General features: G+C 44.2%; 1 long non-coding RNA gene across 2 annotated transcripts; it reads left to right on the top strand.

Annotated features, from left to right (window-relative positions):
* Positions 1-736: 736 nt before the first annotated feature.
* On the top strand, positions 737-21,840 carry LOC146398750 (uncharacterized). Of its 2 annotated transcripts, XR_014817212.1 has the most exons (7): positions 923-1,033; positions 4,933-5,003; positions 5,369-5,455; positions 6,958-7,031; positions 16,040-16,156; positions 16,702-17,982; positions 21,552-21,840. It is a non-coding gene; the product is annotated as an uncharacterized LOC146398750 (long non-coding RNA). The 2 variants fall into 2 exon arrangements; XR_014817213.1 differs by lacking the exons at positions 16,040-16,156; positions 16,702-17,982; positions 21,552-21,840 and adding an exon at positions 7,504-8,791 and having other exon boundaries at positions 737-1,033.
* The last annotated feature ends 153 nt before the right edge of the window (positions 21,841-21,993 follow it).

Here is a 21,993-nt window from a genome sequence, read left to right as displayed (position 1 = left end):
GTTCCGAGATTTTTATTTGAGATGTAAATTACCATGTGTGCTTTACAAAACATTTTATGAATGAATTGGGATATTTCTAGCTGTATAACTTCTGAGGAAAAAGTCATATCCTCTTCCTAAAAAATCGATTGGCCCCCTTTGACATGCACCTTTAGAAATGCAATTGTTTAACAGAAAAATTTGTCTTGAAAGCCTTCTACTTATTGTCCTAATTAGAAAAAGCTTTTCTTAAAGGTGTATTTAACCCTTAGTATGAATAATGGTCATAATATTCTTCATCCTTTTCTTTCTCCAAGCCAGAAAATACAAAAATATTTACTGAATTTTTTGGCAAATGAAAAAAAAATTTCTCTTGATCTAAGTACAAGTAACTGTAGTAAATGAAAAGAATGTGACAAATTGGAAAATTACTTGCAATACACACCAAAAACATAAGTTTTTGTGTGGAGAAAAAGTGTATTTATAGGACACAGAGAATAGCAGTTGACATGAAACATGAAAACATTAACTTTGGTTATAATAAGCTTAAATCTCACATTTTGAAATGGTTTGATCTGTCAATGTCCAGTGACTCAGGAAGAGCACAAATGGAGGGGTACGGTAAGTTAAACAATAATGGGACGTCTTTCAATTCTCCACATGCTGGCTTTTTGCCTCTCCACCCTGCAAGGTTCACTCTCAACTCTTCCTGGGGGACAGGTCATTTTCTCTCATAGAAAATTATTTTCTTTATCAGAGTTATGTGGGAGCCTGAGATTCAGTTTTGGAAATAAAAAGGATCCTCTGAAAAGCCGAACATGTCCACGGAAACAAACTTTCCGGTGGCTGCCCCCAGACCCATCCTGGGCAGGGTTGACTTCCCTCTGAAAGTTCTGTTATGACACATCAGCATGGTAATGCGATTATGCACTTCTTGCCTCATGGTCGGACTGTCGCTCTGTGGACGGAGTGCTTGGTGTCTGCCAGCCAGTGTGAAGCTCCGACTTCAAAGCTCACGATTTAGGAGCGGGAACTCTCAGTTGCTGTCCCACAGGTAAGTTTACATGGATCCCCTGTAGTCTCTTCCTTCACATTGGCTCGCTAATTTTGCTCAGACATTTTCCTCATCTTTTATTTTTTTTCTCATTTCTATGACTCTAAACTATCTATGGAGTTATAGGTGTAACTTCCAGTTTTGTTGTATTAATTAATATGTCTGGTCCATGGCCTGAAATGTTTTCCTGAATGTAGAGAACCGTATTATTTCCTGAGGCCAATTTTGTACACTCTCGACCAGAGAAAAGACAAAGGGGACGAACGCACCCACACTGCTTCCCCTGAAACAGGTGAAACTGGATGCCTCCCCAGGAGTGGGCATTCCAGGAGGAACAGGGACTTACTGCTCAGCTCTTCTGAATGTAGCTGTCAAAATCTGAAACCAAATAGTGGGGATCTAAATACAGAGTGTGTTAGAAAGCAAGGAAACCAGGATTTACCGGCAGGATTCTCATGGGTTGACGTGGACAGGATCCCGGGCTGTTTGGGTGTTGCCAGGGTGTTTGATGAGAAGGAACAGTGCGATCACTGAGTGGAATGAACATTTGCTCAGTCATGGAAGGAGGGCCAGTCTGGGGATCCTCAAGGAGCACTCTGGGTGGCATTTCCAGCCTCGTGAGCATGAACGTGGCTTTCAAGTGGGTGTGGGACACTGTTGCCTTCCTCTACAAGGGTCTAGAGATGGATGAGGAGTTGATAGAGCAGAATTTTGGTGAGGACCTGAGCCCTGCCCATCCTTAGCCAGCCCTTTGTCCAGGCTGCCCAGATGGATACTCAGATCAACTATCAGTGAGACTCTGAGCACCCCAGACTCACTTGCCTCAGCCCCCAGGGTTGGTCCATTGAAAGGAAGCTGGTTCTTGGCAGAGATATCATGTGGAGTTCAGTTTAGAATACTCTGAGTTCTGGGTCCAGTGGACATTGGGAAGATCCTCTGGACAAAGACAGCTGACAGGAAGAAGATTCTGGGAGAACAAGAGCAGTCAGAACCCCCAGGTCCTTCAGAAGGGCTTTGTTTGGAAGAAATGTGTATATGGTGGATCAGGGGTTGAAGGATGGGCATCGAAGGCAGAGTGAGGGTGTGGGCTCTTCTCCAAGCTCAGGCAATTCCTCCAGGACATCAGAACCCACCCACAGAAGCCGTGGGGCAGGAGGGTTGCGATTGAAGGGAGCTACTGATTCAGGTGTCCAGGACGTGATCTCAGAATGCCGGGCAGGGATTTCTGGCCTCCGGCAACCGGCTCCATTCCTGCCGCATCTCTGTCACTCACATCGTTGTGACTCTTGGAAAGTCACCACATCACTCTAGATGTTCGTGCCCCCCACTGTACTCTATGGGTTATAGCCCCTGTTTGCACTTCCTCCCCTACAACTGGACTGGGTGTCAGAGGAGAGGAACATAGATCTTGTCCATGAGCTGGGAAGCATCAGTCCCATGAAGGTGCTGGAGAGGAAGTGTCCACTCTTCCTGACTTGGAGCATCCATTTACCTTCCCTGCTTTCAACCACCACTGAATGTCTAGCTTACTCTTGCCATCGCTCAAGGCTGAGCACATGCTGAGCATTGACGGAGCACCCATCCGTCCTTTTTCTAAAATGCTACCTGTACTTCCTGAAGTTGTCCTCATAGCATAATACTTAAAGTCGGCCAGATTACCATTTCTACATCTTAGAACAGGGCATCGAGGCACTTAGGAATCTAGAACCTTCCCCAGGTTCATGATTCTTCTAAATGTGTTTGAACCCAGACCATTAGGCACAATCACTGTGCTTTCCTGTGTTTCTAGAAGGTCTTGGTTAACCAAATTACTTGTTTCATAAAGCCTGTCTATTTGTTGTTTTAAACTGCTCCATCCTCTATGTCTGTTCTGACCTAGGCAGCTCTCCTGGGAAGCTGGTGAGCCAGGGGACCGAAAGGTTAAATGGAATGAATGAGTACTAATTTCCCCTGTCGTTTTCTGACAGCAAGTTGTCAACAGTTCTCTCTGTGGTAGTACATTTTGTGGGATCCTGCTTCCAGATTAGAAGTTGCTGAGCTCTGAGGTCACAAAGATCTACCTCTGGCTGGGTGAAAAACTTATGCTGCTGTCACCACAAATGTGTGGTTCACACGCCACATGAGTCTGATGAATGTACTGTAGAGAATGTTTCATTCAGTTCCTGAAAGAATAATTTTACATTAGTGTCCTCTATATAAGGAAGAACCATTACATATTATGCGATGTCCTTTTTTTTCCCTGTGATTCCAAATTGAAAGATACTTAGTCAGTGGTCATGTTATAACTGTGGAAATGAAAGTACATTGACATTTCAATGGCTGGTTGAGGTTTAAGAGGGAAGATGGTCTCTGGCTAGGGTGTAGATATTAGCTGGTTTTTGGACTTTAGCTGATAGGCCTCCATCAGTGAAAGCGTGTTTCCAGATTTCTTTCCATTATTAGACATTGTTTAGAACTGGATTATATCGACAAATAAGTCAAAGAGATGACACAGACGGTTCCTGAATCCCATCGCTCCAGGTTCAGCCACTGATAACATATAACATGCTTGTGGTACCTTTATTACAGTTAGTGAGACAATATGGATACATTTTTATTAATAAAAAGTCTATAATTTGCTTTAAGATTCATACTTGGTGCTCTTATTTGTCATATTTGACAAATGCACACTGTTACCTGTCACCGTTATACCACAGAGAAATCTAAACCCTAATGCTCCCTGGCATATTTCTCCCAAGAGTCAAAAGATGGGCAGTACCCAAAGGCTGTGAATAATGTGATGATGAGTGGAAAGACTGGAAAAATAAAATGGGAAGTATAACACAAATGGCATAGTCTTCAGCCACAGAATGGAGTTAAAGCTTGAAATATTCTGGCGTATAGGTGGAACAAATAATATAAAAATCTGTTGTGATGAGAGAAGTAAGGCTGGCACACCCAGACAAATACTGTGTAATTCCACTTGTATAGGCAAACTCATATAGCAGAAGTAGAAATTACCAAGGCCGGGTGGCAAGGGGAAGGTGAATTGTGACCTAATGGGTATAGAGGTCATGTTGGGTATGATGACAACGAGTGGGTGTAGCTAGCATTGATGGGTTCAAAACAGGGTGGAAGTAAAAAAAAAAAAAATGCAACTGTATACTTAAAAGTTATGCAAAGGGTACATATTATATCTGTGTAATCACACTAAAGGAAGTAAAAAAATCATCAAGCAGAAGAGATGCTGAGCAGAAGCAGGGCATGTGAGTATGTAGGAGATAAAATGGTCTCATAACATTTCAAGCAGTAGCAGGAATCGCCATGGGATTTAAAATAGGCTGGAGGAGTCATTGGACTCTGTCCTGGAAACATAGCATGAGTTATTTTTGTTTTGTTATGTTTTTATGGCCACACATGTGGCATATGGAAATTCCTGGGCTAGGGATTGACTCAGAGCTGTACCCAGCCATGGCAACACAAGATCCAAGCCACATCTGCACACTTCACTGCATCGTGCAGTAATGCTTTATCCTTTACCCTCTGGGGGAGGCTTGGTGTTGAACTTGCATCCTCACAGAGACAACACTGGATTCTTTCACCTGCTGAGCCACTCACAGCAGGAACTCCCCAAAGCATGAATTTTTAATTCATCTTTTTTCAATTTCCCTAAATTGTATTGATGAGGTTGGCTTTAGCTAGCAAGCTTAAGGCCCCCTTTCTCCTGTTCTTCAGTGGACTGCTCCTTTGCCATCCTCAGTCCACTGGAGAGGTTGGCCAACAGCATGAGGGCCCATGCTTGTTAGTCACCCACATCCTTACTCACCCACCTTGTGTTCACACACCACCCCAACATCACTGCTGGAATAATTCCTGAGCAGTGTCAACAATATCACGACCTTTATTCTATGTCCTCCTAGAATATCCTGAGGAACTGGGGGAGGAGCCACCCAGCATCAGGTCAAATGTGGCAGCTCCTTCTACCACCATGGTAAGTGACATTTATTTATCTGCTGAAAAAATAGCCTCATTTCCTGCTTTTCAAACAAATGCAAATATGGAAGTCTACAGTGTTCCGAGCAATGGCAGCATCAGTTACAACATGTATGTTTGGTTGTGAGAATTTTCTCAGAGACTAGGGTTTTGTAATTTTTGGTCATAAAATTGAGTGGAGAGGTCTTCTGGGAAAAGTTGAAGCGTTTCTCACAGATGACCTCTTTATTTTCCTTGGGAACATGGGCTCAGGGACAGTTTCCCATTTGGCTTTCTGTGGACGGACAGACAGGGAAATCCCTCGTGTCCACAGAGCCCGGGAAGCTTAGATGCTCACCGTTGAGGATGTCTTCTTCTCTCTAGGTCCTCGTGGATGAGGGAACTGATGAAAACGGTGTGTGTACAGAAATCATCACCCCAGTGACGAACAGTCAGGGTGAGAAGAAGAAGGTGGGTCTTCCTTGCTGGCATTGGTTGGCGAGCAGCCGGATCCAGGGCTCCTTTTGGAAAGTGGGTTGGGGGTGTAGAGCACGAGGCTCTTTCCCAGTCATAGCGATGCCCAAGTCGTACATGCCCTGGACGCAAGTCTATCCTGTAGATGGTGCTTTGTGGTAAGATATGAGGCACGGGGAGTGAGGTCCATGTGTGAGTGCACATGATGTGAGCATATGTTTCCTCAGAACCTGTTGCCTGTTTCCACCACAAATAGACCTGCCAACTTCGTGGAAGACAAATCCCACCGCCTCTGCACAGCTTCTCTGCATTCGTGCAGTCTCCCTTCACCTCCGCTCTTCCCGAGTGGGCTTAATATCCCTGTTGCTCCGGTGGAGATGGTGCCGAGTCAGATGGCCCAAGATCCTGACCTCCTACATGGAAAAGCCAGAGTGGGAACCAGGCCAGGATCCCAGGGGATGCTCTGGACCCCTGACCTACCCTTATCACTCAGCAGGGAATGACCAGTCATGGAACAAGAGGCTGAGGGTCCCTGCTCAGTATCCATGCCTGGGCCTCCAGGGTCTGCACAGCTCCACAGCTCCTCTAGACCGTGAACTCTCAGTGCTGGTGTCATTTCTTAAACATGGCCAAAACAGAACAGCATTGGGGATATATATGTTTATTCGTATTGGATAGGGTCCCTAAAAGGCTTACAATTGGTAACCCTACATAGTGCACACCCAGGGGACGGTGAAGTAAAAGCTTAGGGTGCAACCTCATCACCTCCCTCTCAGCCTAGTGTCCAGTGCTGTTGTACAAACCTCCTGCACAGCTGGGCGAGCACTCGGTGCTCGTCACTCTGTTTCTCTCCGGGGTGAACTGGCCCACACCGAGGGCGGACGGCCTTTCACTCGGGCGACCTGCACACATTCTGTAGACAGTGACTGCTGGAGGAAGCAGTGATGTGAAGGACGGTGACCGTCTTTACCGGCAGGATTCCGGTGATGTCGCGTAGTCAGCGTCTGATTGTCTTCAGGAGAAAGGGTGTGGGAATACACTTATCAGCGTACTTTTCCTAGAATAGACACCAACCCTCCGTGAAAGTTTAAACTCTGATGAAGTACGAAGACTTGTGGAGGAGGTGATAAATACAGTCACTACAGTGTGGCTCCTGGGGAGCCTAAGATCTGGGAAGAAGCCAAGAAGACAGTGTCTTTTTAGCAGAAATTTCAGACCAGCAGGAGGCATCTGGGTCTCTCTGCTGGAGACCCAGCTTACTTTGGAGGGTCTTTTCCCATTGATTGATTCCCCTTAGCTAGAAAACCAAAGGTCTGTTTTCCTATCTTTCCTGCTCTCCTCCTTTGCTTTCCTTCCTCCACCAAAAGGGCTGTCCCTGCAGCAACTCAGTCCACACGTATTATCCTCTCCCATTTGTACACTCCCTCCCCAAATCCTCACCAAGATAAACTCCCTGAGCATCACGGTCATGTCCTGACAATTCCTCTGTGTCCCTCTAGCTCCCCTACCCCAGGAACCACTGGAAGAATTGCCTGCCTTTGAGGGAGAAGAAGAGGCTCTGTCTGACACTGAGGTGAGCTCCCTTTCTTTATCTCAGATGAAAATGCGGCTTCATTTCTTTTTTCAGTCAAAGGCAGTTACAAAATTCAGACCATGTATGTTATAGCTGATGTATACAGTTTCCTTGGTTGGGGTATGTTGAGGGAAAATCAATTACAACAGAGACCTGATTCATTAAATCTTTCCCCAAAAGTTAGCATCAAATAACTACCGTCCTAAGAGCAGGCCCTTTCCCCAGCAGAATATTTTCCTCCTTGAAGCAGAATTGTATGATACCTGTTTTAAATTGGACCTGAGAAGTTTCCAGGAAAAGCTAGATCCTTTCCCACTGATGTCCTCTCAGGTTCCTTTGGGGACCATCGATGCAAGGACAGTTTCCCAGTTAGTTTTCTGAGGACAAAGAGGAAACAAATGACCTGTGAGCCCAGAGCACAGGAAGCTTAGATCCTCACACTGTCCTTATTTTGTTTTTTCTCTAATTGCAGGCACAAACAGTAGTCATGCAAAGTTCTATGTGTTATGACATCGACACTCCACCAATGAACAATCAGGTTTCTATGTATTATGAGGTGAACACTCCACCAATAAGCAATCAGGTTGAAGAAGATGGGAGAGCCACCGGATTCCGGGTTCCTGGTGGGAATGAGGGCTGGGGCTGTAGAGCAAGCGACTCTTGCCCAGTGAGGAGCAGTGCCAAGTACTGTGGTCCTGGAAGACACTACGTCACTGCATCTCTGGGCATGTGGGTGTCTAGGTGTGAGCCTAGGTGGTGCACTTGTGCATATGCATGTGCGTGATACGTGGTTCTTCAGGATGGATTTCCTGCTTACACAACGGTACACTCACCACCTTTCTTTAGGAAAAAAAATCTCATCACCTTTGCACATCATCTCTCCTGTCACACCTGCATCCTTTACCACAGCCATTCCCAGTTGGCTTACCATTCCCGATGTTCAGGCGGACATGGTGCCGAGACAGCTGGCCCAAGCTCTCGACCCCCTAAGTGGAGAAGCCAAAGTGGGAACCAGGTGAGGGTCCCCACATGGATTCTCTGGACCCAAGACCTGCACCTGTCCCTCAGCCAGGGGAACATCAGTCACGGGGAAAGAAGTTGGTGGCGGGGGGGTCTCTGCTCCATGTCCATGCCTGGGAGTACCAGGGTCTCCAGAGGTCACAGAACTGCCCATTGTTGTAAGGTGGCCTAAGTGGTCACAGAACCCAGGCGGCTCTGGGTGGGCTTTACGGTCATGTTGGCACAGACCTTCGTAGGAAAGGCTCCTCCTCAGCTCACAGATTCTGCGAGGACTGAGGCCCCCATGAGACATCGCAGGTCATGCACGCTTTGTGTAGAAAAGGAACCCTTTGAGAAAAACTATAATGTGATTGACAGTGGCTGATTTTTAATGGAGGATTTTAGTATAGCCAAATCTTCTACATTTGATTTTCTATAAGACAAGTGGTTTGTGAATCCATTTATTAGCATAATTTTTCCCTACAGTGGAAATCAGCCTTCAAGTAAAGTTTAAACTTTTTTTAATGATTTTTCTTTTTTCCATTAGTGTTGATTTGCAGTGTTCTGTCAATTTCTACTGTAGGGCAAAGTGACCGAGGCACACATATATATATACACATTCTTTTTCTCACATTATCCTCCATCATGTTCCTTTGTTCGTGACTATATGGTGTTCCCTCTGCTATACAGCAGGATCTCATTGCTTATTCACTTCCAATGGAATAGTTTGCATCGCTTAACCCCAGATTCCCAGGCCATCCTACTCCCTCCCCCTTCCCCTCTGCTACCACATGTCTATTCTCCAAGTCCATGAGATTCTTTCCTGTGGAAAGGTTCATTCGTGCTGTGTATTAGATTCCAGATATAAGTGATATCATCTGGTATTTGTCTTTCTCTTTCTGACTTAGTTCGCTTAGTAGGAGAGTCTCTAGTTCCATCTATGTTGCTGCAAATGGCATTACTTTGTTCTTTCTATGGTTGAGTAGTATTCTGTTGGGTATATATGCCACCTCTTCTGAATCCATCCATTTGTTGATGGATCAGGTGGTTTCCATGTCTTGGCTAGTGTGAATAGCGCTGAAGTGAACATAAAGAGCGCATGAATCTATTTCAAGGAAAGACTTGTCTGGATACATGCCCGAGAGTGGGATTGCTGGGTCACATGCTAGTTCTATGTACAGTTTTCCGAGGTACCTGCATAGTGTTTTCTGTGGCAGTTGTACCAATTTACATTCCCACCAACAGTGGAGGAAGGTACCCTCTTCTCCACACCCTCTCCAGCATTTGCTATTGGTTGACTTGTAAACGGTGGCCATTCTGACCAGTGTGAGGTGCCATGTCATAGTACCTTTGATTTGCCTTTCTCTAATAATTAGTGATGTTGAGCCTTTTTCCTTGTGCATGTTGGCCATCTGTATATCTTCCTTGGGTAAATGTCTATTCCTAGTTCTTTTACCCACTTTTTCAAATGGGTTGTTGGTGTTTTGGCTGCCAAATTGTATATGTGTTTTTGTATAATTTAGAGGTTAATCCCTTGCCAGTTGCATCATTTGAAATGATTTTCTCCCATTCCATAGGTTGTCGTTTTTTTTTTTTTTTTTTTAAATGGTTTCCATTGCTGTGCCAAAGCTTGTCAGTTTGATTAGGAACCATTGGTTTATTTTTGTTTTTAATTATTTTCCCTTACAGTCTGACGTAAGAAAACATTTGTAAGGTTGATGTCAGAGACTGTTTTGCCTATGTTCTCTCCTAGGATTTTGATGGTGTCCTGTCTTGCATTTAAGTCTTTAAGCCCTTTTGACTTTATTTTTCTGCATGCTGTCAGGGCTTCATTGATATCCACGTGGCTGGCCCGTTTTCCCAGCCCCACTTGCTGAAAGACCATCTTTTCCCCCTTTTACATCCTTGCCTCCTTTGTTGATGATTAGTTGACAGTAGGTGTCTGGGTTTATTTCTAGGTTGTGTATTCTGGTCCATGGGGCTGTATGTTTGTTTTGGTACCAGGACCACACTGTCTTGATGACCATACCTTTGGAATATTGCCCGAAGTCTCCTGCTTGGTTTGTGTTCCTCAAGATTGCTTTGGCAATTCTGGCTCTTTTATGGTTCCATATAAATTTTTGGATTGTTGGTTCTAGTGTGGTGAAAAATGTCATGGGTAATTTGATAGCGATTGCATTGACTCTGTAGATTGCTTTGGGTAGGATGGCCATTTTTAACATATCCATTTATCCATCCCTGGAGCATGGAATATCTTTCCATTTCTTTGAATCCTCTCTAATTTCCTTGATTAATGTTTTATTATTCTCACCGTACAAGTCTTTTACCTCCTTGCTCAGGTTTATTCCCAGGTATGTAATTTTTGTGGGGGTGATTTGAAAAGGTATTTTTATGGTCCTTTTCTAATATTTCATTTTTAGGGTACAGAAATGCAACTGATTGCTAAGTGTTGATTTTGTGTCCTGCTACATTGCTGAATTTGTTGATCAGTTCAAGGAGATTTTTTTTGGAGTCCTTTGGGTTTTCTATATTTAGTATCATATCATCTGCATAGTGTGACAATTTTATCTCTTCTCTTTCAATCTGGATACCGTTCATTCCTTTTGTTTGTCTGATTGCTATGGCTAAGACTTCCAATAACTATGTTGAATAAAAGTCGGGAGAGTGGGCATCCTTGTTTTGGTCCAGATTTTAGTAGGCTGGCTTTCAGCTTTTCTCCATGGAATATGATATTTGCTGTGGGCTTGTCATAAATGGCTTTGATTATTTTAAGGTAAGTTCCCTCTATTCCCACTTGGGTAAGAGCTTTTATCCTGAATGGATGTTACACTTTTTCTTTTCTTTCTTTCTTTTTTTTTTTTTTTTTTTTTTTTTGTCTTTTTGCTATTTCTTGGGCCACTCCTGAGGCATATGGAGGTTCCCAGGCTAGGGGTCCAATCGGAGCTGTAGCCACCGGCCTACACCAGAGCCACAGCAACGCGGGATCCGAGCCGCGTCTGCAACCTACACCACAGCTCACGGCAACGCCGGATTGTCAACCCACTGAGCAAGGGCAGGGACCGACCCCACAACCTCATGGTTCCTGTCGGATTCGTTAACCACTGCGCCATGGCAGGAACTCCTGTTACACTTTTTCAAAAGCTTTTTCTACATCTATTGAAATGATCATGTGGTTTTTTACTTTTCTTTTGTTCATGTGGTGTATGCCATTGATTTGTATCTGTTGAACCATCCTTGTGCACCTGGGATGAATCCCATTTGGTCCTGGTGTATGATCTGTTTTATAGGTTGTTGGATTCGGTTGACTAAAATTCTGTTGAGAATGCTTGCATCTATATTCATCACAGATATTGGCCTATCATTTTCTTTTTTAGTAATATCTTTGGTTTAGGTATTAGGGTGAGGGTGGCTTCATAGAATGTCTTTGGGAGTGTTGTTTCTTGTTCACTGTTTTGGAAAATTTAATGAAGGATAGGTATAAATTCTTCTTTGTATGTTTGATAGAATTCAGCTGTGAAGCCATCTGGTCCTGGACTTTTGTTTGTAGGGAGTGTTTTTATGACATACTCAGTTTCAGTTCTAGAGATTGCTTTTGTCAGTTGCTCTGTTTCTTCTTGATTCAGTTTTTGGCAGGATGTAAGTCTCTAGAAAGGTGTCCATTTCCTCTAGGTTTTCAAATTTGTTGCCATCTAAATATTCAGAGTCTTCTCTCCCTCTCTCTTTATATTTTTATTTTTTGTATTTCTGCAGTATCCATTAGAATTTCTGCTTTTTCTTTACTTACTTTGTTCAATCCATTCATCTGTTGATGGACATTTAGGTTGTTTCCATGTCTTGGCTCGTGTGAGGAGTGCTGCAATGGACATTCAGCACCATAGTCAACATCCATGGGTGCATGTATCTTTTTCAAGGAAAGTCTTGTCCCCATATACGCCCAAGAGTGGGATTGCTGGGACACATGCTAGTTCTATATTTAGTTTTCTGAGGTACCTGCATGGTGTTTTCCATAGCGGTTGTACCAAGTTACATTCCTACCAACAGTGTAGGAGGGTGCCCTCTTCTCTACAGCCTCTCCAGCATTTATTTCTAGACTTTCTAATGATGGCCATTCTGACAGGTGTGAGGTGGTACTTCTTAGTAGCTTTGATTGGCCTTGTTCAAATCATTAATGATGTTGAGCATGTTTTCGTGTGCCTGTTGGCCATCTGTCTGCCTTCCTTGGGTAAATATCTATTCAGTTCTCTTGTCCATTTTTCAAATGGGTTGTTGTTTGTTTTTGCTGTTGTGCTGTAAATGGGTTTTTTTTTTTTTTTGTATATTTTAGATGTTGAGCCGCTGTCAGTTGCATCACTTGAAACTATTTTCTCCCATTCCATAGGTTGTGTTATTTTTTATGAGTTCCTTTGCAGTGCAAAAGCTTATGAGTTTGATTAGGACCCATTTGTTTAGTTTTGCTTTGGTTTCTTTCTCCTTGCAATCAATGTGACCTACAAAAATCCTTTGATGTCAGAGAATGTTGTGCCGACATTCTCTTCCAGGAGTTTGATGGTGTCTTGTCTTACGGTTAAGTCTTTAAGCCATTTTGAGTTTCTTTTTGTGCATGGTTTGAGGGTGTTTTCCAGTTTCATGGATTTTCATGTGGCTGTCCAGCTTCCCAGCACCACTCACTGAACAGACTCTCTTTTCCTCATTTTACATTCTTGCCCCCTTAGTTGAAGAAAAATTGACTGTCGGTTTGGGGGTTCTTTCTGGGTTCTGTATTCTGTTCCAATTGTCTGTGCGTTGGTTTTGGTGCCTTTACCACACTGTCTTGCTTACCGTAGCTTTGTAATATTGACCAAAGTCTTGGAGAGGTATGCCTTCTGGTTGGTTTTGTTCCTCAGGATTGCCTTGGCCATTCCAGGCCTGTTTTGGCTCCATATAAATGATTGGATGGTTTTGTTCTAGTTCTGTGAAAACTATCATGGATAGAGGTTGCATTGAATCTGTAGATTGCTTTGCATAGAATGGCCATTTTTAGGATATTCATTTTTCCAAGCCAGGAGGATGGACTATCTCTCCACTTCTTTGACTCCTCTTTACTTTCCTTGAGTCATGTTTTATAGCTCTCAGTGTACAGGTCTTGCAGCTCCTGGCTCAGGTTTGTTCCTAGATATTTAGTACTTTGGCTTCTCCCTTGGACCCCTGCTTGAGTGGCTAAGAGGAAAGATATCCCCTTCCCTGGAGTGAATACTAGGGGAGGTGTCTCCTTGCAAGCCTGGGGAGAGCAGCCTTCCTCCTGTTCCTTGGTCCTCTCCAGCTACCCATTTGCTCTCCAGGTCCCTTCTCCATCCCCTTGTCAACCACCTCTCCTTGTTTTGTCTTCTTTGTTTCTGATTGACAAAGGATCATTATTCTCATGCATCCTCACATGACAAAAAATAACAAAGAACAAAGGAAAAGGGGAGAGCTCTGTCCCTCCTAGAGGGACTCCATGCTCATAAACTACTTGCCTCCCAAAGGCCCCACCTCTGGGTACCATCCCACTGGAAGTTGGGGTTCCAACATAGGGTCCAATTAGGAGGGAACACAAAGATGCACTCGATAAGCCTAGTTGCTCATGCTGTTAATAGGCAGCAGGATTTGGTTAGGCTGTTCATGATACTATGCATGGAGCAGTGATATTCACCAAGTTGGCCCTGTTCCATCATTTTTACATCATTTATCTTGATCCATTATTATAAATAGTCACCAACTTTTAAAAACATTTGTTGAATCAACTAGAGGAAGATTCCCTGCCCCCCCCCCAAAAAAATCTACTCTATTGCTTGGTTAAATGAATGCCTAATCTACATGGCAAACAAACAAACAAACAAACAAAGACTCAGTTAATGCTCCACTACTGAAATCAATAATTGGACATTTACAAATTTCTTTTAATTACAAACTGAATGTGCCCCTCTTTGCCAACAAACACCTACAAGTTCCTCATTGGATAAATAGGCACATCGTAAACCTAATCTGTTTAAATGGATGAATCATTGGTGTCCCATCACTATCCCATCCAAAATGTTCTGAGATTCTTATTTGAGACATAGATTACCATGTGTGCTTTACAAAACATCCTGCTCCTTTTATGACTAGACTGGGACACGTCTGGCCATACATAACTTCTAGGGCAAAAGCTGTATCCTCTTCCTGAAAAACTGATGGCCCCTTTGACATGCATGTGTAGAAATAGTCACAATTGTTTAATAGAAAGATTTGTCTTGAAGCCCCTGTACTTTTGTTCCTAAGTAGTAAAAGGTTTTCTTAAGGGCGTCTTTAATCCTTAGTATGAATAATGGTCATAATATTCTTCGTCCTTTTCTTTCTCAAAGCCAGAAATTACAAAAATAATTACAATTTTCTTTTTTTTTTTTTTTGGCAAATGAAAAAACTTTCCTCAGGATGTAAGTACAAGTAACTGTAGTAAGATAAAAGCATGTGACAAATTGGAAAATTACTTGCAATATGCACCAAAAGTATTATTTTTTGTGAGTAGAAACATTGTATCGATAGGACACTACAGAATGGCAGTCAACATGAAACATGAAAACATTCACCCTGGTTAAAATAACCTTAAATCTCACATTTTGAAATGGTTTGATCTGCAAATGTCTAGTGACTCAGGAAGAGCAGAAATGGAGGGGTATGATGCTTTAAGCAATAATGGGACTTCTTTAAATTCTCCACATGCTGGCTTTTTGCCTCTCCACCCTGCAGGGTTCAATCTCAACTCTTTCTGGGGGGACAGGTCATTCTCTCTCATAGAAAATTATTTTCTTAATCAGAGAGTTATGTGGGAGCCTGAGATTCAATTTTAGAAATAAAAAGATTCCTCTGAAAAGCCAAGCTTGTCCATGGAAGCACGCTTTCTGCCGGCAGCAGTTGGACCCCTCCTGTGCAGGGTTGACGTCCCCCTGAAAGTTGTATGATGGCACGTCACTATGGAAGTGCTATTGTGCACTTCTTGCCTCTTGGTCAGACTGTCCCTCTGTGGACTGAGAGGCTCGTATCTGGTGACCAGGGTGAAGTCCTCACTTCACGGCTCATGCTTTAGGAATGGGCAGTCTCAATCGCTGTTCCAAAGGTGAGTTTGCAGTGATCCCCTGATGGCTGTTCTTTCAAATGGGCTCACTCACTTTTTCGCATGCTTTTTTCTTCTTGTATGTTTCATTTCATTTCTACCACTCTGAGCTATCTATAGAGTTATAAATATAACGTCCAGTTTTGTTGTATTAATTAATATGTCTGGTCCACCTGCCTCAGATTCGTCACTCGTCATTGTTGTGACTCTTGAAAAGTCACTTCATCACTCCTCATGTCGGGCCTGTTTGCACTTCCTCACCTTCAACAGGACTGAGTATCAGAGGAGATGAAAATAGATATTGTCCGTGAGCTGTGAAGCATCAGTCCCATGAAGATGCTGGGGAATAAGGTTGCACCCTTCCTGACTTGAGGCATCCACTTGCCCTCTGATTTCAACCACCTCCGAAAGTCTAGCTTATTCTTGCCCTCACTCAAGGCTGAACACATACTGAGCACTGACGAAGCACCCATCCGACATTTTTCTAAAATGTTTCCCGTACTTCTGGAGATTGTCCTCATAACATAATACTGAAAGTCGGCCAGATTACCGTTTCCACCTCGCAGAACAGGGCATCGAGGCTCTTAGGGATCCACAGCCCTTCCTCAGGTTCATGATTCTTCTACATGCACTTGAACCCAGACCATTAGGCACAATCACTGTGCTTTCCTGTGCTTCTAGAAGGTCTCAGTTAAACAAAGGTATTTGTTCATAAATCCTATCTGTCAATTGTTTTAAACTGCACGATCCTTCTAAGTCCAACTTTAATCCAGGCAGTGCTCCTGGGCAGCTGGTGAGCCAGGGGACTGAAAGATTAAATGGAGTAAATGAGTACTAATTTCCCTGTGGTCTTCTGACAGCAAGATGTCAGCAGTCCTCCCTGTTGTGATACATTTCGTAGGATGCTGCTTCCAGGTTGGAAGAAACACTCTACCGAAGTCACCAGGATCAAGCTCTGGCTGCATCAGAAAGCTACGCTCCTGGTGCAGCAAGTGGGTGCACCCCACTGATGGGTCAGGTAAATGAACATGGAGATTTTCTCATTAAGTGCATGCAAGAATAAGTTTTCTTTAGTGTCCCCTGTATATGAACAAACTAGGAAGTACTATGTGATATCCTTTGTGTGTGTGTGTGCGCGTGTGTGTGTGTGTCCAAAGTGAAACATACTTGGTCGGGTGGTGGTATTATAACTGGAAGTAAAACTACTTTGAAATCTCAACAGCTGGTTGATGTTTAAGAGTGGATTTGATCTCTAGCGAGGGTGGAGATGATAGCTGGCTTTTGGACATTAGCTGATACGGCTCCCTCAGGGAAATAGTGTTTCCAGATGTCTTTCGATTGTTAGACATTGTTTCGACCTGGATTATGTGGACAAAGAAGTCAAGCAGATGACACAGATGGTTCCTGAATCCCATCGCTCCAGGTCCAGCCATGGATAATACGTAACATGCTGGTGGTACCTTTATTCCAATTAGTGGAACACTATGGATACCTTTTTATTAATGAAACTTCTGTACTTTAAGATTCATACTAGGTGCTCTTATGAGCTCCTCTCTTTGACAGATGCGCAGTGTGATTTCTCACCATTGTACCACAGAGAAATCCACGCCCGAATGCTCCCTGGCCTGCTTCTCCCAGGAGTCCAAAGATGGGCAGCACCCTAAAGGCTTTGATGAATGTGATGACGAATGAGATGACTGGCCAGATGAAATGCAAAAGATACTCCGAATGAACTACTCTTCAGCCAGAGTGGAGTTAAAGCTCGAAATATGCTGGAGTATGGGCGGACCAAATAATACAAAATCTATTGCAGTGAGTGAAGCAACACAGGCACAGCAAGGCAAATACAGTATAAAACTACTTGTGTAGGCAAGTTCACATAGCAGAAGTAGAAATTACCAAGGCCTGGCGGCAAGGGGAAGGTGAATTATGATTTGATTGGGCGTGATGACAGAGGTGTGGGCATAGGTAGGATTGATGGGTACAAAAGTGTGTGGAAGTCAAAAAGGCTATGGAACTGTATACTTAACAATTATGCAAAGCATAAATATTATATCTGTGTCATCTCACTAAAGGAAGTAAAAAATAATAATCAGAAGAGATGCTGAGCAAAAGCAGGGCATGTGAATGTGTGGGAGATGAAATGGTCTCATAACGTTTCAAGAAGAAGTGGGACTCGCCATGGGCGTTGAAGTAGGCTAGAGGAGTCACTGGACTCTGTCCTTGAAACATAGCATGAATTATTTGGGGTTTTTTTTATGTTTTTAGGGCCACACCTGTGGCATGTGGAAGTTCCCAGGGTAGGGATTCATTCAGCGCTTGTACCCCAGCCATGGCAACAGCAGATCCAGGTCACATGTGCACACTACACTGCAGCGTGCAGCAACCCTGCATTCTCAAACCACCGAGGGAAGCTAGGGAGTGAATCTGCATCCTTACAGAGACAGCTTTGGGTCCCTAACACACAGAGCAACAGCGTGAGGTCTCCAGAACATGAATTTGGAATTTACCTTTTTTCAAATTGCCTACATTGAATTGATTAGGTTGGCTTTAGCCAGTAAGCTTAAAGCTCCCCTTCTCATGATGTCAGTGAACCTCCCCTTGGCAGCCTCAACCCGCCAGAGTGGTCTGCAAACAGCATGAGGGCCCGTGTTTAACCATCACCCACATCCTTATGCTCCCACCCTGTGTTCACCCACCACTCCCCAACAATGCTGCCGGAATAATTCCTGAGCAGCATTGCCAATATCAGGACCCTTACTCTGTGTGCTCCTGGGACACCTCCAGGAAATTTTGGAGGATCAGCCCAGCATCACGGGAGAAGACACTCCAGCGGACTCCATGGTAAGTGCCTTTTATGATCTGAGATTAATGTGTAGCTTCATTTCCTCCTTGTTTTTAAGCAAATGCAAATATGAAAGTCTATACTGTTCAAAGTATGGAGACATACTTTTTTCCTGAGTTGGGTGATTTTTGACTGAATACCTTTCCCAATGAATGACTGATTGAAAAGGACATTTTCAATACAACAGCATCAGTTACCAGCTGCACATGTGGTTGCGAGTATTTTCTCCACAGAGAATTACCCTCCTTGAAAGAGAATTTTGTAGTTTTTGGTCAAAATAGACTTGAGATGTCTTCCAGGAAATTTTGAAGCCTTTCTCACAGATGACCTGTTTTCTTTGGGACCATGGACTCAAGGAAAGTTTCCATTTGGTTTTCTGAGAAAAGAAATACAATGAAATATCCTTTGTCCATAGAGCCCACGAAGCTTAGATTCTCTCACTGTTTTCTTTTCTCTAGTCAGCGGTGAACGAGAGGAAAACAGAAGCGGTGTGGGTTCAGACGTCATCACTCCAGTGATGAGCAAGCTGGGTGCAGTAGAATGTGAGGCTTCCTTGGGGCTTTGGTTGCAGAGCCTCCGGATCCTGGGTTCCTTCTGAAGGAGGGTTGGGGGTGTAGAGCATGCAGCTCTTTGCCACTCATAGTGATGCCCAAGATGTCCTGCCCTGGACACAAGTCTGTCATGTTGATGCCTTGGGTTGTTACATGTAATGAGGGACGGGGAGGGGGTCCATGTGTGGGCACCTGTGGTGTGTTTCCTCATGAGATACTTCGTATTTACACCGACAATACAGCCATCGACGTTCCCTAACACAAATTCCATCCCTCTGCGCAGCTTCTCTATATTCATGCATTCTCCCTTCACCACTGCACTTCCCAAGTTGGCTTAATTTCCCCAGTGGAGCTCAGGTGGAGATCTTGCAGAGCCAGATGGCCCAAGCTCTTGACCTCCTATGCAGAAAAGCTACAGGGGGGCCCAGGCCGGGTTATCCATGGGGACGCTCTGGACCCCTGACCTGCCCCTATCCCTCGGCCAGGAGTTCGTCAGTCCCGGAGCACTGAGGGGGGAGGGTCCCTGCTCCATGTCTATGCCTGGGAATACCAGGGTCTCCAGAGGTCCTGTAGACGCTGTACATCTTATAAGGTCCCTGTCAGTGCTGCCGTCATTGCTTCAACGTGACCAAAGCAGATGGGAATCAGAGGGGCATATTCTTGTATGGGACAGTGTCACTGTCTTTCTTACACTGACCACCCGAGGTAGCACACACCCAGGTGATGCTGCAAGTAAGAGCTCAGAGTTCACCCTCATCCTTAGCCTGGTGCCTGGCACCGTTGCACAACTGCCCATCTGGGTGAGAAGGACTCCGTGCTCCCTCTGTGTTTCTCTCCATGAAGTGAGTCCCTCTTGTTGTAAGACTCTGGTTAGTGTGGCTATACATTTAATCAGGGCACATGCTGCACACACCGTGTAGAAAATGAAGGCTGCGGAACAATCATGATGTGAATGATAGTGGCTGTTTCTAATGGTAGGATTTCAGTATTGTCAAATCTTCTATATTGGATTTTCTTTAAGAGCAGTGTTTTGTGAATCCATTTGTTAGCATACTTTTCCTGGAAATCAGCCTTCCAGTAAAGTTTTAACTGGTTTAGTGCTTTTTATTTTTTCCTTCATAAGTAACTAGATATTGTGCCCTGTGCTATCCAGTAGGATCTCATTGCTTTTCCACTCCCAATGCAATTGCTTGCATCTCTTAACCACAGAGTGTCAGTTGAGTGCCACATACATTTTCACATATGTTTGATCACTGTCATAGCTTCTAGGGGGTCCTATCTTCTCAAGGTGTTTACCCATTTTTAAACTCAGCTATTTGCCCACAGTCTTTGTTTTTGTTTTCTGTTTTTGTGTGTGTGTGTGTGTTTGTTTTGTTTTGTTTCAATTGAGTGTTAGTTTCTCATATTTTTTGGATGTGGGTCCCTTATTCAGAAGCAATACTTGCAAGTATTTCCTCCCACCGTATAGATTGCCCTTTCATTCTGTTGACTGTTGAAGAGACTATACTTTGTGACTGGGGAATCTTAGAACCTGGGCAGCAGTCATTTGGCCATACCCGTGTGAGTTTATTTTAGGTCCTTCTCCTATGGATCGTTGGTCTGTCTTCCTGCTCAGATGCCAGGGGTAGACTTTTTTGCTGCCGTGGCTTTGCAGTATGTTTTGAAGGTGGGATTTGGGATGTCTCCATTGTTGTTCTTTGCTGTCAAGATCATTTTTCTCTTTGGGTTCTTTGGGGTTCTACATGTATTTTAGGATTTTCTCTTCCAATTCTCAAAAAACGGCATGAAGTTTTGTGAGGTGTTGCAGTGTACGTGTACATTATTTTCAGTAGCAGAGAAATGTCAGCAACATTAAACCGTCCAGTCTCTGAACATGGCGTGTCGTTCCAAGCACTTGCACCTTCTTTAATTTCTTTCAGGCATGATCTGTAGTTTTCAGTGTACAAATCCTTCACCCCCTAAGGGGGTGCCACTTACCGGGGTCTTCCAGGCTCAGGTGTGAGAAGGGTGGGCTCATGAAAAGAGTGACCTGTCCCTCCCTCCCCTCTGCCCCTTCTCTCCGATCATGTCCAGCACCGGTGCCCTGAGCCATGCTCCTCATGCTACTACCAAAACGTGGGGCCCCCTGCTGGGAATTCCTCCCAGGTCAGAGTGTTGACACTGCTGTTTGAGTGTCCCCAAGGACTCTCACAATGCCTGGCATGGGTCCATGTGCCCAAGATAACCTGCAAATGAAAGATCCCCTCTGGCCGCCCAAGTTCTCTGAACCAAGGAACAGTGAGGTGAGGGTGGTTGGTGGCCTCTTTCTCTTACGAGCTCAAGTTACCAGGGAGCCCCCCCCAGGGAATCACCAGGTGATGTGAGGCAATGGGGGAGTGGCCCTGACCTGCCAGTCTCAGGACTCCTGGGAAAAGAGTGAGGAAGACCCAGACACCCACTGCTCTGTGAGCAGGGAGCTCTCCTGTCCCTGCTCTGCATCCCTGTGGACTCTTCATGGTCCTGGTATCATGTTGGGAAGCGGCAGGATCCCTGCTTGCCTAGGAGGTGCCTGAGCCCTGGGGGTCCCTCAGCCTCTGCAGCCTCAACCTTGCAAGGTCTGGGTCACCTTATGGCCCCATTTTGCAACCTGTGCTGGAGCTTCTGTAGATACTATTTTATGTGTGTTCAAGTCACACTAAAGCACGAGACGGCACTTCATTGCAATGCTCATTTGGGATGGGTTGCCAGGCAGGATTTATGTTATGTTCCTTTTGTTTTTTCTCCAATGTTGTCATTAAATAACATAAGCACAACTTGTTTTATTACATTTTTATAAAGCAGTGTTGAGTTTCCTTGCAGCTCAGCAGGGTAAGGCTCTGGCTTGTCCCTGCTCTCTCTGGTCACAGCTATGACATGGGTTCCATCCCTGGCCTGGGAAATTCTGCATGCTTAGGGTGTAGACAAAATTTTTTTTATAAATAAAAAAATAGATAAAAAGCAGTGTTGTCCCCAAACGTTCACCTCTCTTTGTGTTACAGATTGTCGGTCTGACACCATTGACAACCTGGACGTGGACAGCCCCAGCCTATGCCTCAGAATGTCCAGCCATCAGGACCTCCACCTAGACAAGTCCAGCAGCAGCCTCACTCAATGCTCACCTCCCAGGGCACCTCATTTAGTATAATCTCCGTTGTTTAATTGCATAGATTGAGTGTATTAGTTATATCCCTGGTTTTATCTTTTAGTTTTCTTTATATCTTCTACGTGTTCAGTATTTATCTCTATGCTCTGTCTTTTATGAAATAAAATGTTTCTTATTTATTTCAATTGCTTATTACACTGGATTTATCTATACAGCTGCTTTTAGAATCCCGCTTTATAAAATAAAATACACACATAGATAGAAAAGCACCCTCAGCAGAGGCAACGCTTCATGGACTGTTGGAAGGCAGGCGACGCTTCATGGACTGTTGGAAGGCA

The sequence above is a fragment of the Sus scrofa genome, chromosome 10, assembly GCF_054392235.1.
Source record: "Sus scrofa isolate SSC_HxYL_T2T_F1_AM1 chromosome 10, Sscrofa_HxYL_maternal_Yorkshire_Landrace_v2.0, whole genome shotgun sequence".
Classification (NCBI taxonomy): domain Eukaryota; kingdom Metazoa; phylum Chordata; class Mammalia; order Artiodactyla; family Suidae; genus Sus; species Sus scrofa.
Note: the sequence above shows the minus strand (reverse complement) of the source record. Positions and strands in the feature narration are given on the sequence as shown.